This window comes from Bufo gargarizans, chromosome 9, assembly GCF_014858855.1.
Source record: "Bufo gargarizans isolate SCDJY-AF-19 chromosome 9, ASM1485885v1, whole genome shotgun sequence".
NCBI lineage: Eukaryota > Metazoa > Chordata > Amphibia > Anura > Bufonidae > Bufo > Bufo gargarizans.
In genome coordinates, this window is record NC_058088.1 from 171,785,895 (window position 1) to 171,799,377 (window position 13,483).

The following is a 13,483-nucleotide window of genomic DNA, read 5'->3' on the forward strand; positions in this document are numbered from 1 at the left end:
TGTGCATTAATGGTAGGGGTTGACAAAGGTGTTCACGATGGCCTATAGACCTTGAAGGACATCCAATGGAATCTAGAGCAATGGACCAAAGGAGTTGTAAAAAGCCTTCCTATACTGTACCATGAATATATACATAATTTCTGCCACAGTCTTGTGGTTTAGTGTTATTATGACATTATAGGATTTATTAAGACTCCTTTACAGCTCATGCTGTATTATGGAATCTCCAGTGTATCTTCAAGGCTCATCTCTTACCCATTTGCAATCACATCTTAATTGGTTTTGTATCTTATAGGCCTCATTCAGGGAAATGCCACAAGGGACAATGTGCTACAATGCATATAGAAAATGGATACTCTTTTCCTCTACTTTTTAAGCTCAAATGCTCGATACAGAAAACCAGATACGTACTGAGAACACCACATGTCTAAACATATAATACACCCAAAATATGGAACATTAATGTATTTACTCATATATTACCTTCTACCCCTAGGACACTGTTGTTAGCTTATGACGGAATCATAAGCTAACACTATACCAAGTATGAATATATCTTTATTTGGACATCAGAAATGCCAGTACATCTGTATTACAGCTAAGAGCACAGATTGTGTCCCTCATGGTTATGCGTGGCCATTTGGGCACACAAGGTGGTTAAAATACAGTAATATTATATATTATACAAATATATTCCCAGCATGATCAAAGTGACCTCTAATCAAGATACAATTGATTGGGTAAAGTGGACAATCCAGATGGTAGATTATATATATCCTTGAAAAAATTCTTGGACAGCTAGTCTAGATTGAGCAAAGTCCATGTCTGGTCTACTAGTTTCTATGTATACATTCCATATTCGGCAATGATCATACTGTATAGCCATTTTGCATCATCTTAGCTCCTTTACAGTTCCATTCGGTTGAACAGTATCCTTCTTCATTGGTTTTCCAGATCTTCAGAGTTTGCATTTTGAGCATCATTCGTCATGTTCCTACCTGAAAGAAAAATTGTGGTAAACTCTATTAGTAATGTTGTAGGGATAGTATAATATATTGTGTGAGATTTACTCTATCAGGATTACTTTTACTGGGTTAATAAACAGCTGTGTATACAGGAGCCTCCAAATCAGGACAACAGCAGGAAATGGGTATTAGTTGACACAAGTTTATTTAAGGTACTGTCCTTTTTGGTTTGAGGGCCACATGTTGACATGTTGCACCACTAACATGGGTCCCAACGAAGCTTAAAAGGATATTCTCATCTGAGATGTTGATGATATATTTTAAATATCTGATAGGTTGGGATTCCACTTCTTAGACTGAAATCTCTTAGCGTAATGGGAAAATGGGGGTCCCCTGACCCCTGTTTCGTGCTCCAGACATTGTATCTTTGTTAAATCATTTACTTAGTTTACTTTGGTGCTATCTAGTGGCCATTGTTATATTTGGTTTATGAAGTTATCTATGCTGTAATTTCCATGCCATTCATCCTGTTACTCCTCCTTTTCTGTGAGCTCACATCCTGTGTCCTTCAGGCTTTTCCTGTTTGTCAGACTTGCTTTGCAGAGCTGGAGCTCATCATTTCTCAAGGTACAGTGGCATGAAAAAGTTTGGACACCCCTGCAGTTAAGCAAGTTAAAGCTTAAATTATTTCTAAAATGCATAAAGTTAAAGATGAAACACACTTTTCAACATTTTAAGCAATTTTAGAGTGAAAAAAGGAAAGGAGTATTTGCAAAAGTATGGGAACCCAAGAAGGTTTGAGCACTTAGAGAACTTTGACCGAGGTCTCAGACATTTCCTCAGTTCAAAATGGAGGTCAAGAGAAGGTCTGGAAGACCAAGAAAATTTCAGAGACAGCTGCTCATAGTATTACTAGAAAGGCAAATCAGAACCACCACTTGACTGCAAAAGACATTCAGGAACATTTAGCAGACTCTGGATGTGGTACATTGTTCTTCTGTTCAGTGACACCTGCATACTGTATATATGGGCTTCATGGAAGCGGCATCAGAAGAAAGCAAAGCCTGCATCCTCACCACAAAATTCAGCATGAGAAATGTAAAAAAAAAAAATCTAAACAATCCTGAAGCGTTTTGAAAACAAGTCCTGTGGACTGATGAGATTAACTTCTTGCCTACTGTGGCACGACCTTATACATGGTGGCACTAGGCTCTTATTTATAACCCAATGTATAAAACCATTGGATTACACCGCAATCTGCAGATGCCTGTGGCGCTGCAGATCGCTGTGACCGTGCTGTCATCAGACAGCTGCGGTCACAGTGAGGAGTGCCAAGACTAGCAGAAGTGGTCTGGCTGCATGGCATCCTTGTAGCACCCTGCTACAAGGATCCATTGCAGTGCAAAATGTAAAAGCCAGCAGGGAGCACTCTTCTTGATGTGAGAGTGCCCCCTGCTGGCTGTAAAATCAACTGTGAGCCTGCAGGCTGTGAATTAACCCCTTCCTGTAGAAAGGGGTTAATTCCCTTAAAAAAAATAAAAAGTAAAATCATCATGCTTTGGGGTTGTGTTGCAGCTAACGGCACGGGAAACATTTTATGGATAGAGAAAATAATGGATTCACTGAAATTCCAGCAGATTCTGGAAGCAAACATAACACCAACTGAAATTGAAAAGAGGATATCTTCAACCAATGGATAATGAGCTTAAACACACCTCAAAATCCATAATAGACTACCTCAAAAGGTGCAAGCTGAAGGTTTTTTTTTACCATGGTCGGGGTGGATTGGCCACAGACCTAACAGTGAAATTTCCTGGTGGGCCGATGACCAGGGTGCCGCTTGAGCCCTCCTCAACTTTTTGTGAATGTATTTTGTGCTGCTGGCACCAGTGTTTTGAGATGGACTGTGGTATTTGTCTCAGTTGGGGTGGTATAATGTGCCACAATATGGCATTGCTGGCCTTGCCTGCTTGTTTTGGCCCTGCCTTCCATCAATTTGGACCTGACTACAAAACGAGGCCTATTTTAGCATTTTCTTCAGGGCCACTTTAAGTTCGCAGTCCGCCCCTGACCATGGTCCTCACAGGTGGCCCAGGAATCTCACAGAAGACTTTTGCAAGGACAAATGGATGAAAATCCCTCAAACAAGAATTGAAAGACTCTTGGCCGGCTTCAGGCCCTTTTCCTTTTTTGTTATTTTGAAAATGTAAAAGATAAAATTAAATAAATGTTTTTGCTCTAAATACAAAGGCACTATGTCATCTTTAATGTTATGCCTTTTGGAGATCATTTCATCTCCAACTTGTTAACTGTTTACAGTAACAGTAAATTTGATCAGGGGTGCCCAAACGTTTGCATGCCACTGTACCTTCAATAAATTGCCTAAAGGCACATCCATTGCACCTCCCTCACTGGAATTATTGATGCAACTGGCATTGCTAGGGTAATCATTATAGTGAGTTCACTGTCTTCCATTGCTTGAATAAGAGATTGCCACTCACAGTCATCAGACACTTCTCTCACATTGATTGCAGAATGAGAATATCCTTAATGCATCAATGAGTCTTTGGTTCCCATAACCATGTTATTAGTTCACTGTTTGCTCTTCCTTTAGTAGTAGGTACTAACTACTGCATACTGGGCATTCGCCACAAGATCTCATTTATCCCGAATATTTTGAGACTTGTCAGAGTTTCTCAGACCCTTAAGACACTTGTCCACTTTTGCCCACGCTTCCAACACATCAGCTTCAAGAACTGTTCACTTGCTGCCTCTTATATCCCACCTCGTGATGGAAGCCATTTGTAACAGGCCCTGTGCCAACTAATCAGTTTGACTTTAGGCTAAACCTAAGGGCACTATGCTGGTGGTTACCTGGTATTCACCCATTAACCCTTATACAGGGATCTGGACTTCACTGTAGGGAACCAGCCAGGCAGCTACCTCCTGGAGTAGTCCTGATGTAGTTGGCTGCTCATCCACAGGGGTAAGGACACCAGTATGAAGCACCAAGGAGTCAGGCAAAAGCATAGTCTTAACACAGTCCAAAGTCAGGGCACTTGCGTATTCCAAATACCAATTCCAAGGTGGGGGCAGGCAGAGTTTGTGTGTAGTCAAAGTCACAGTTCCAAGGAGCAGAATCGGTAGGCAGGCAATCTACGGTACACGGGTATTTAGACAAGGAGATCACCTTTGCTGGTTACTAGAGACTATACAACCTCAAAGCTCAGGCAACGAAGTGGATCCACAGCCCAGCTAAATAGCAAGGTTGATCAGCTCCTTAATCAGTAGCAAGGAAATGATTAACTCTTGCAGTGCTGAAGGACAGTTCACTGAGCACAAGTCCCAGTTCACACAGCGAGAGTAAAGTGATGTCTGTGCCTGCCCAGGACAGCAAGACAGCGGTGGGCACAGCCCACCGGCGTGACACCATTGTTAAATAATTAACATTATTCATTTTACCTGTGAGTGGTTTAATGTTATAGGTGTATAGGTGTATAAGTATATTGAGAGTATTTATTGATTGAGATGACCAAGGCCAAGAAGATAGCTCCATTCATGGAATAGATATGTGTCCAATAAATAGTCTTCATTTCCACAATAAAGTTTCTATATTAAAGAATAATCATACAGTATATTGCAGCATCTGGCTCTTTGTCAGTATATATTGCCTCTTGCCCTGTTTTTACTGACCAGGAGAACATTACGAATAGGACCAATCATCTCACTCAGCTGTCTCTGCCAAATGTGCTGCAATCTGGTTTGGCAAGAACTTCAAAGCCTATTGCCGCGCTGCCAGTTTTTCCAGTGACGTCCTAACAAGAAAGCCCTGATATTTAATAGCAAGTTGACTTGCAAAGAGATGACTGGTCAGCATGTGGTCTAACTCTATGTCTGTTTTAAAGGCACAAGAATCAAAACTCTTACCTTATATTTGTCCATTTGTGTTTGGTTCAGGGAAGCATGATTCATAGATGCAAAATTTTTAGTTATTTTTTGACCAAGCTATGAACATAGATCCTTAAGTTTGTGGCTATCTCCCCTTTGACTTATAGTCTGAGACCTTGGAGTAAATTCCACTCTTAATGATATCATATTCCCATGGCAGGATTGAAATACATGAGTAAGAACATGGAAAGGCGTTGTTGTTAAAGAAGGTGGTAGAGATCTCTACATTAATTTATTCAACTTGAGGTTGGAGCAAGGGGCGAAGAGCTAGGATCAAGTCCTATTCCTAATTATATACTGTATCTCAAGCCTTGGACAGGTTTACTGTTTGAGGGCATTACCTTACTTCCATTTTTTAGACGTTGGAGGAACCCAACATGTTTCTCGAGATACAATAATGATGCAAAGATGTGTAAAGCCATCTATCCAATTCATAATTCAGCAATGAATGACTAGATTTTGGATACACCTCCAATGGATAAACATTTTGTAAATTGGCTAACCCATGGAATCCTTTCTTGTATTTTTCAAACTCAGCTTCTATTGATATCATCATAGCCCATTACATATGAGTGAAGATATGGCAGAAAATCTGCAGCATTTACAGAGGAAGCAAAGTGCAAATCTGTACATAATGTGGATTTTAAATCCTCAGCATATCAGTTTATGTTGTAGACATCTGCTGCAGATTCCATCCTTTGCCATACACATTTGGTGTGGATTTTACTGCTGTGGGATATGGACAGAAAATTCACAGTAAGCTCGCCACATGTGGTTACTTTCGGATGGCCGGTAGCAGTGGGGAATCTGGCAGTGGCTTACTTTCCGCTCCCCACTGAAAGTTTATGAACACAAGCCCTTTAAGGTTAAGATTACATATATAATGAAGGGAGTAGTCCATTCACAGAATGCTTTGCTTTTTACACAGTACATTAAAAGGTAAAAAAGACTACACTTCCAGACCTTTTGACTTTTGCAGACCCTGGCTAGGTTCTTTTTCTCATCCTTGTCGAACAATCCTGAGGATAGGTCATCGGTATTCATCCCAGCACAACTCCACAAGGTGAGCATATTATATTATGCACCCATTTATGTGTTTATTAGGGTAATGCCCTATGTTGAGCCTAGTCGTCATTAATGTCAGGTTGGGGAGGGTCTAGCACCTGGCATCCCCACCCATCAGCTGTTTGAAGGGGCTACAGTGTCCAGACAAGTGCTGTGTCCTCGTCATACCATGCCAAGTATGGTGCTATACATTGTATAGTGGTTGTGCTTGTTATTGCAGCTCATTTCCATTCACTTGAATATGGGTGAGCTGCTGAAAGTGAGCGACATACTGTATGTGAGCAATGGGTGTGACATCACAGGCCTCGGAGCTCTCCCTTGTGTTTCGACCCCTTCCAAAAGCTGATTATCTGGGGTGCTGGGAGTCGGATCAATTAGATATTGATTACCTATCCATATAAAGTCCCGTAAAACCACTTTAATATGGCAAGGGTCTATGCACCCTTTGATGGGCCTTGGAGAGATGGGCCCACTGCTGGCTGGTCCCACCCCTATTGCTTTTAGGTGGGGACAAACTATATTCTCTATCGTGAGAAACTCCCCCATTAGCAAGAGGATAAGGAATAGGGTGAAAGTCTTAGGGGAAACAAAGCCAGACCCTTACGCAGCTTTGGACTGAAGTAGCTTGGGCCCACCAGAGGAAATTATTCTGAGGGCCCACACCCTGTGTATACAGGACCTTAAAGACTAGGTACACTTTTGGAGGCAATTTTTTTATGATAGCATTTTAGTCATTTTGGGCTAAAATCTTTTTTTTTCTCAATTGGTCTTTATTCAAAAATATTGATCCGTTCTGTCACAAAGGGTTAACTGTTTGTCTAGCTGTGTGAATTGTACCTTTTACTTTCACTTTGTGAAAGTAATTTACTAAGAGGTCAAAAACATTTATTTAAGCCACATTCTTATCAGGTAAGATAGAACTGAGCTACAATGAGTGTTTATAATGTCAGAGAGCAGAGATAAGGAGCCCGTCAGATTAGCTAGCTGAGAGTAAATTCAGATATCTCTATTAGAGCATCTCAGCCCTGTACAGAAAAAAGTGCTCTATATTTCTAATAAAGACTAATTAAAAAAAAGTTTTTGAGCTCAAAATGAGTACGATGCAATAATGGAAAAATAAAAAATGCCCCCAAAGGTGTACATAGCCTTTAAGTGCCATGTTTATTGGGGGCCAATTATTATCAGAATTTGGAGCAATACAAGGATCCTCTGGTACTCTGGTGGGCCAGTCTGACCGTGCCCTTATGTTTTGGGTAGCAAAACCTAGTACCATAAGGAGAGTCCTGGTTGAACCTTAGTGGGCCCCCTCAATTCCGTGAACACCACAAACTTATTGTACATGGATTATACTTTGATTGCAGTGAAAATTTCATATTGCCTATTAAAAACCACTCTTATTGTGTTTTCTACCAAAAAAAAAAGGCCATAATAAGAAATCCCCTCATGTATAATACAAAATCTCATTCTCGGAAGTGAGCCATCAGGAAATTCTGTATTCAGAAATGGCGACCAGGGAATTCCGGGAAGTCAGCTTTTGCCACAATTAGATATAATTATTCCAATTAAGTAGTATGAGTATTATACATATTTAACATGCTAATTGCCCTCTTAAACAATCAGTCGCTCATTTTAACATGTCCATTGATTTTAATAATGAAGAGATTTTATTAAACAGGGAATTGCAGTTATGTTATATACTGATACTGGCGTAGAGTCTTTTAGCAAAACACGCTCCTGTGCAAAAATAGAAAATGCTAATTATTGTCATTTGTTAGAAATTACTTGGTCTTTACAGAAAGCTAATTTGTTGAAAATAAAGTCCAACGGCAGATACTATGGGAGCATTAGCATATTAAATGAAATACATTTATGTAATGTGATTTTAAAGTATCCCGTTAAAACGATATTACTTGCAATATTTTATGGGGTTTTCCCCTTTTTGCATTGTAAAAATGACACATTACAATATACAGGATGTAGGTGGACACCATGTAAATATATGCACAGAGGACATATTTTTGCAGTATCCAGGTTATAAAGGCATTTTTGGCATAGATATGAAGATGAAAATGGCGCATGCATGTACGTAATATTAATAAAGCATTTATTTAATTTGCTCATAAAAATTTGCCAACAGTTCTTTTTTTTTTTCGGGACTCTTACATAAACTGAACCATAAAAGGGATGAGGTTTATATAAATTTGTTTTAGATAGCATTGGGGTGAAGGAAGGTCATGGAGGAGAACTATTATGGAGCAGTGATACCTGGATACAGGCATACAGAAATACAGTAGGGCTTTATAAACTTTTATGGGTGCTGTATTACAGCTCCGTACAATTTGTGTGAAGTCATACTGCATGCATGTGAGCGACACCTTAAAGGAATTCTGTCAGCAGTTTTGATCACTGTTGACAGCGCTAGGAAGCAGCCAAGGAGAGAAGTACAATCATACCTTTTGTGGGGCTTTGTAATCAGGAGTAGTGTGAATATGATGTTTTATTCTGCTAGATTCTGCTCCTGCAAGAGCACTGGAGTTAACGCTACACTGTAAAATGCTCTCAGCTCTCTGCATTGTGCTGCTCTACAAACCCTCCACTCAGCTCTGAGTAACAGCTGTAGTCGCCTCCTGGTTGGATGCTACAGATGCAACTCATAAAAGAGGGGCTGTGTGTGAAGCAGCACAACGCAGAGAGAACTGAACAGTGAGGCTCAGCACTTGCAGAAACAAAATCTGGCAGAATAAAACTTCATATTCACCACTATTGATAAAAATAATAACTCTGTAAAGTAAGGTTTATCCTGCTCTTCTTAGCCCTACCTAGTAATGTCAGCAGTTTAACATGGTCAAAACTGCGGACAGACTCCCTTTAAACATAATATAGGATGTTTTATGCTTTTCCATTGTGCAAACCTAGATAGTGTCTCATGAAGGTCCTATAATTGATGTAATCAGATAACTGATCGACTGTTTGCTGTCAATATTGCACTTCCAAATACATAATAATAAAATAAAAAATTCTTACTGATATACGGATGCCAGGTGTTTGGAAAGAATTGGAGACTTTTATTCATTCCAATTCACTGATGAGACTAATTGCTTGCCATTAGAGAGATCCATAATCATGATAAAGTAAATCTGAATGCATCAAATATTTCACACCCTAGTGGATGTTACTTCAAAAAGATAGAGCCCCCTGTAATGATGCCAAGTTTTTTAACCCAGGGCAGAAAGGTATTTTCCAAGGTACACTCCTTCCATGACCCGTGTAGCCAGCTCCATACACCCTTGTTAGCTAATGGTGCAGTTCCTCAAGGGAGGGGAGTCTTGGAGAGATTCTTGCCACCTGGTAACTAAAGGAGAAAGACAAATTGGGGCTGATCCCCTGTTCTCTATGGTGTTTATGGATACACACTGCAATTAAGTTTAGTTAGACATCTCAGTCCTCTAATCTGTTTTCTTAGTATACTGAGGGTCTGGTATTTTCCTTTTCTATGAGAAAAGCATAGTTTTACACTATAGTGAGTACTGATGAGCTGGATCTATCTGAGACAGTTGATGAAAATCAAAAAAAATGTATTCCATATCTTTAAAAAATTTTGGGCATCAAGAGTCATATACAATACACACAAAAACAATTGGATTGATAGACGTTCCTATAATACTTAGATAATCACAGCCTGATGAACGTTTAAAATAAAAAAACAAAGCTTTATTTAAAGTCTGTTTAAAAAGAGGGTGGGGAAACCCATATGTCACAATCTGTGACCATCAGGCAACTAATCTTAGAAATGTATACAGAGAGGGGAGCAAATATCTCTGCACATTAAGAAGATTAGGGTAAGACCCGACTTACTAGCTGGAATAGCTATGTATCTGCAGGTCGGGATAAATGGACACTAAAGTCAGTGTGAATGGATGCACTATGTGTGTATCATCGGTGATCCTGTAGGATGTATATACACAGATAAGGTTGTGCCACCTGGTATATGTAACCAGGAATGTTCAATACATTAGATCGCACTGCCTCTGTCATATAACAGTCTCAAAGGACTTGCAGCCACTTACTGTAGTGCAGATGACAGATCAGTCTTTAATGTGTATTGCTGATGGTAAATACCTAGGTCACAGCCTTATATCCGCAGCCAGTATTGGCTAAATACAACCACTCAGAGCCAATTGATTAAGCTCCATTCACACACATAAAAGCCAGTATATTTTGGCTCATCCATCCATCACATGCATACTCCAAGGCTGACTAAAGGGTTAAATGCATCTAGTGCAGTCCTGCCTAAAGAGCTGTATCCTGATACAATGTATTAGCTCTACGCGTTTCCACGTGACCTGTTATTATCACGCATCTTCAGGAGCTTATTGTTTGCTAATGTCAAAACAGTAGAGCCGCACTGTGGTGTGCTATGGCTAATGGCGCTGTAATGCTGTGGACATACAAGTTGCAGACAGTTCAACCATTAGGGCTCAACGAGTCCATATCTTTCGCCAGTTTCATCTAATACAGTAGCCCCATTATACATGGGATGGTCTACATTAGAGCTGGACGTCTGATATTGGAGCATGTCTGATTTTGGAGTCGCATATACCTATATGCTGCCTTTTATATTTAAACCTTGGAGTTGCTCTGCACACATGTATATGCTGCCCTTTGAAATTTAATAATAACAAAAGGAAGAAAAAAATCTTTAATAAATATAACATAACATTATGTAAGTTGCATCTTGTTTTTTCCATTTTTGGTATAATAGGGTCTGTATATGTACATATCGATGTGCATCTATACAATCTGGATGTATAGTATATGTGCATGTCCTACCTGAGCTGCGTGCAACAGTGATGCTTCTTTTGAATCTATCAGTGTTGTAATTTACCCCTCCCCTTTGATGTCACACGACATGGGTGTGAGCGGTACCTGTCTTTTTTCTGGTTATGAATCATGAGGGCACCCCTTGTGTGGATTTGCTCCGGTCTGGAATGACAGTATATGGGCCGCGAATCTCACTCCCCCCGAATCTCACTCCCCCTGACAATTCATGTCAGGAAGTGTTGGAATCAATTTCGGCATCGGCCGGTCAGGGGGCGGAGCTAGAGAGCCCGCCCCTACTTCTGATTGGATACGGTACCGGGACACGCCTCCTGGTGGGCGGGGCCTCGTCCATATAAACTAGGCGTTCTAGCGGCCGCGTGCGCCCATTACAGCGCCATTAGCCATAGCACACCACAGTGCGGCTCTACTGTTTTGACATTAGCAAACAATAAGCTCCTGAAGATGCGTGATAATAACAGGTCACGTGGAAACGCGTAGAGCTAATACATTGTATCAGGATACAGCTCTTTAGGCAGGACTGCACTAGATGCATTTAACCCTTTAGTCAGCCTTGGAGTATGCATGTGATGGATGGATGAGCCAAAATATACTGGCTTTTATGTGTGTGAATGGAGCTTAATCAATTGGCTCTGAGTGGTTGTATTTAGCCAATACTGGCTGCGGATATAAGGCTGTGACCTAGGTATTTACCATCAGCAATACACATTAAAGACTGATCTGTCATCTGCACTACAGTTAGTGGCTGCAAGTCCTTTGAGACTGTTATATGACAGAGGCAGTGCGATCTAATGTATTGAACATTCCTGGTTACATATACCAGGTGGCACAACCTTATCTGTGTATATACATCCTACAGGATCACCGATGATACATACATAGTGCATCCATTCACACTGACTTTAGTGTCCATTTATCCCGACCTGCAGATACATAGCTATTCCAGCTAGTAAGTCGGGTCTTACCCTAATCTTCTTAATGTGCAGAGATATTTGCTCCCCTCTCTGTATACATTTCTAAGATTAGTTGCCTGATGGTCACAGATTGTGACATATGGGTTTCCCCACCCTCTTTTTAAACAGACTTTAAATAAAGCTTTGTTTTTTTATTTTAAACGTGCATCAAGAGTCATGGCTCGTGACGCCAAAAGACATCTGATATAGAAACCTTTCTTTTCCTCCCCCTTTTTACATTAGTTACATTACTGGGTGTGAATCGATCATTAGAAAGATCTCTGCATTTATTTTTGATATTGACTATTGGCTTTTAGGGGTTTATCTAGTAAAAACTGCATTCCATACATCGGTCTTAGTAAAAAGTCTGCCGGGGGTAAGATGTGCAAAAGTGTCACATTTTCTGTTGTCTATGTGCCATGAAGTGAAATTTGGGCCAGCTATGAGCTTGAACAGTTTTCAGGCATATATTTTTGCAAATGTGAAGCAGCCCACCTGGAGATGATGGGAGTGGTAGTTCTTGTCAGAGGATGGTGTTTCTCACAGTGGCGTTGGTCAGGGGCGTTGCTAGGTTAAAACATTCGGGGCCTTGGCCCCTGATGTTTTGTCCCAGGCCCCGAATGTACTGCCTGCCTGTTAGATATAACTGTATAGACATCCTCAGGACAGCAATACAATTGAATCTAATTCACTGCAAGAGCTAAAGGACCTGTGATGACATCACAGTCCATGTGATCAGTTCTAAATGCAGTAGCTGAAAAGGACCTGGGATGATGTCACCATCATTTGACCAGTGCAGGAGAGGATGGTTCAGCAGTGAAGAGAAGCCCTGGGAAGAGACTGATGTGAGATCTGCTACATGAGGAGAGGTAAGTGAAGATTACTCAGTGTGAGAGGCAGAGCAATATTGGGAGTTGTAGTTATTTAACTGGAACTGTATTGTTAGGGCTGAAGGGAGGGAAGTTATTTACATGGGACAGTGAGGTGGAGTGATGTTAATTACATGGGACTGAAATTTGGAAGTGGCTGGGGTAGGGTGATGTTATTTACATGGGACTGAAAGTTGAGGGATAATGTTATTTATATGGGACTGCATGTTGAAGGCAGCTGTGGGAGGGAGTGATATTATTTAAATGGGATTGAATGTTAAGGGGTAATGTTATTTAAATGGGACTGCATGTTGGAGGTGGCTAGGGAGGGGGTGATTTTATTTACACAGGACTGTATGTTGAAGGTGTCTGGGGGAGGGAGTGATGTTATATACACTCACCTAAAGAATTATTAGGAACACCATACTAATACGGTGTTGGACCCCCTTTTGCCTTCAGAACTGCTCAGGTAGCCCGTGGCATTTAAAGGATGGCCAATTGGCACTAAGGGGCCTAAAGTGTGCCCAGAAAACATCCCCCACACCATTACACCACCACCACCAGCCTGCACAGTGGTAACAAGGCATGATGGATACATGTTCTCATTCTGTTTACGCCAAATTCGGACTCTACCATTTGAATGTCTCAACAGAAATCGAGACTCATCAGACCAGGCAACATTTTTCCAGTCGTCAACAGCCCAATTTTGGTGAGCTTGTGCAAATTGTAGCCTCTTTTTCCTATTTGTAGTGGAGATGAGTGGTACCCAGTGGGGTCTTCTGCGGTTGTAGCCCATCCGCCTCAAGGTTGTGCGTGTTGTGGCTTCACAAATGCTTTGCTGCAT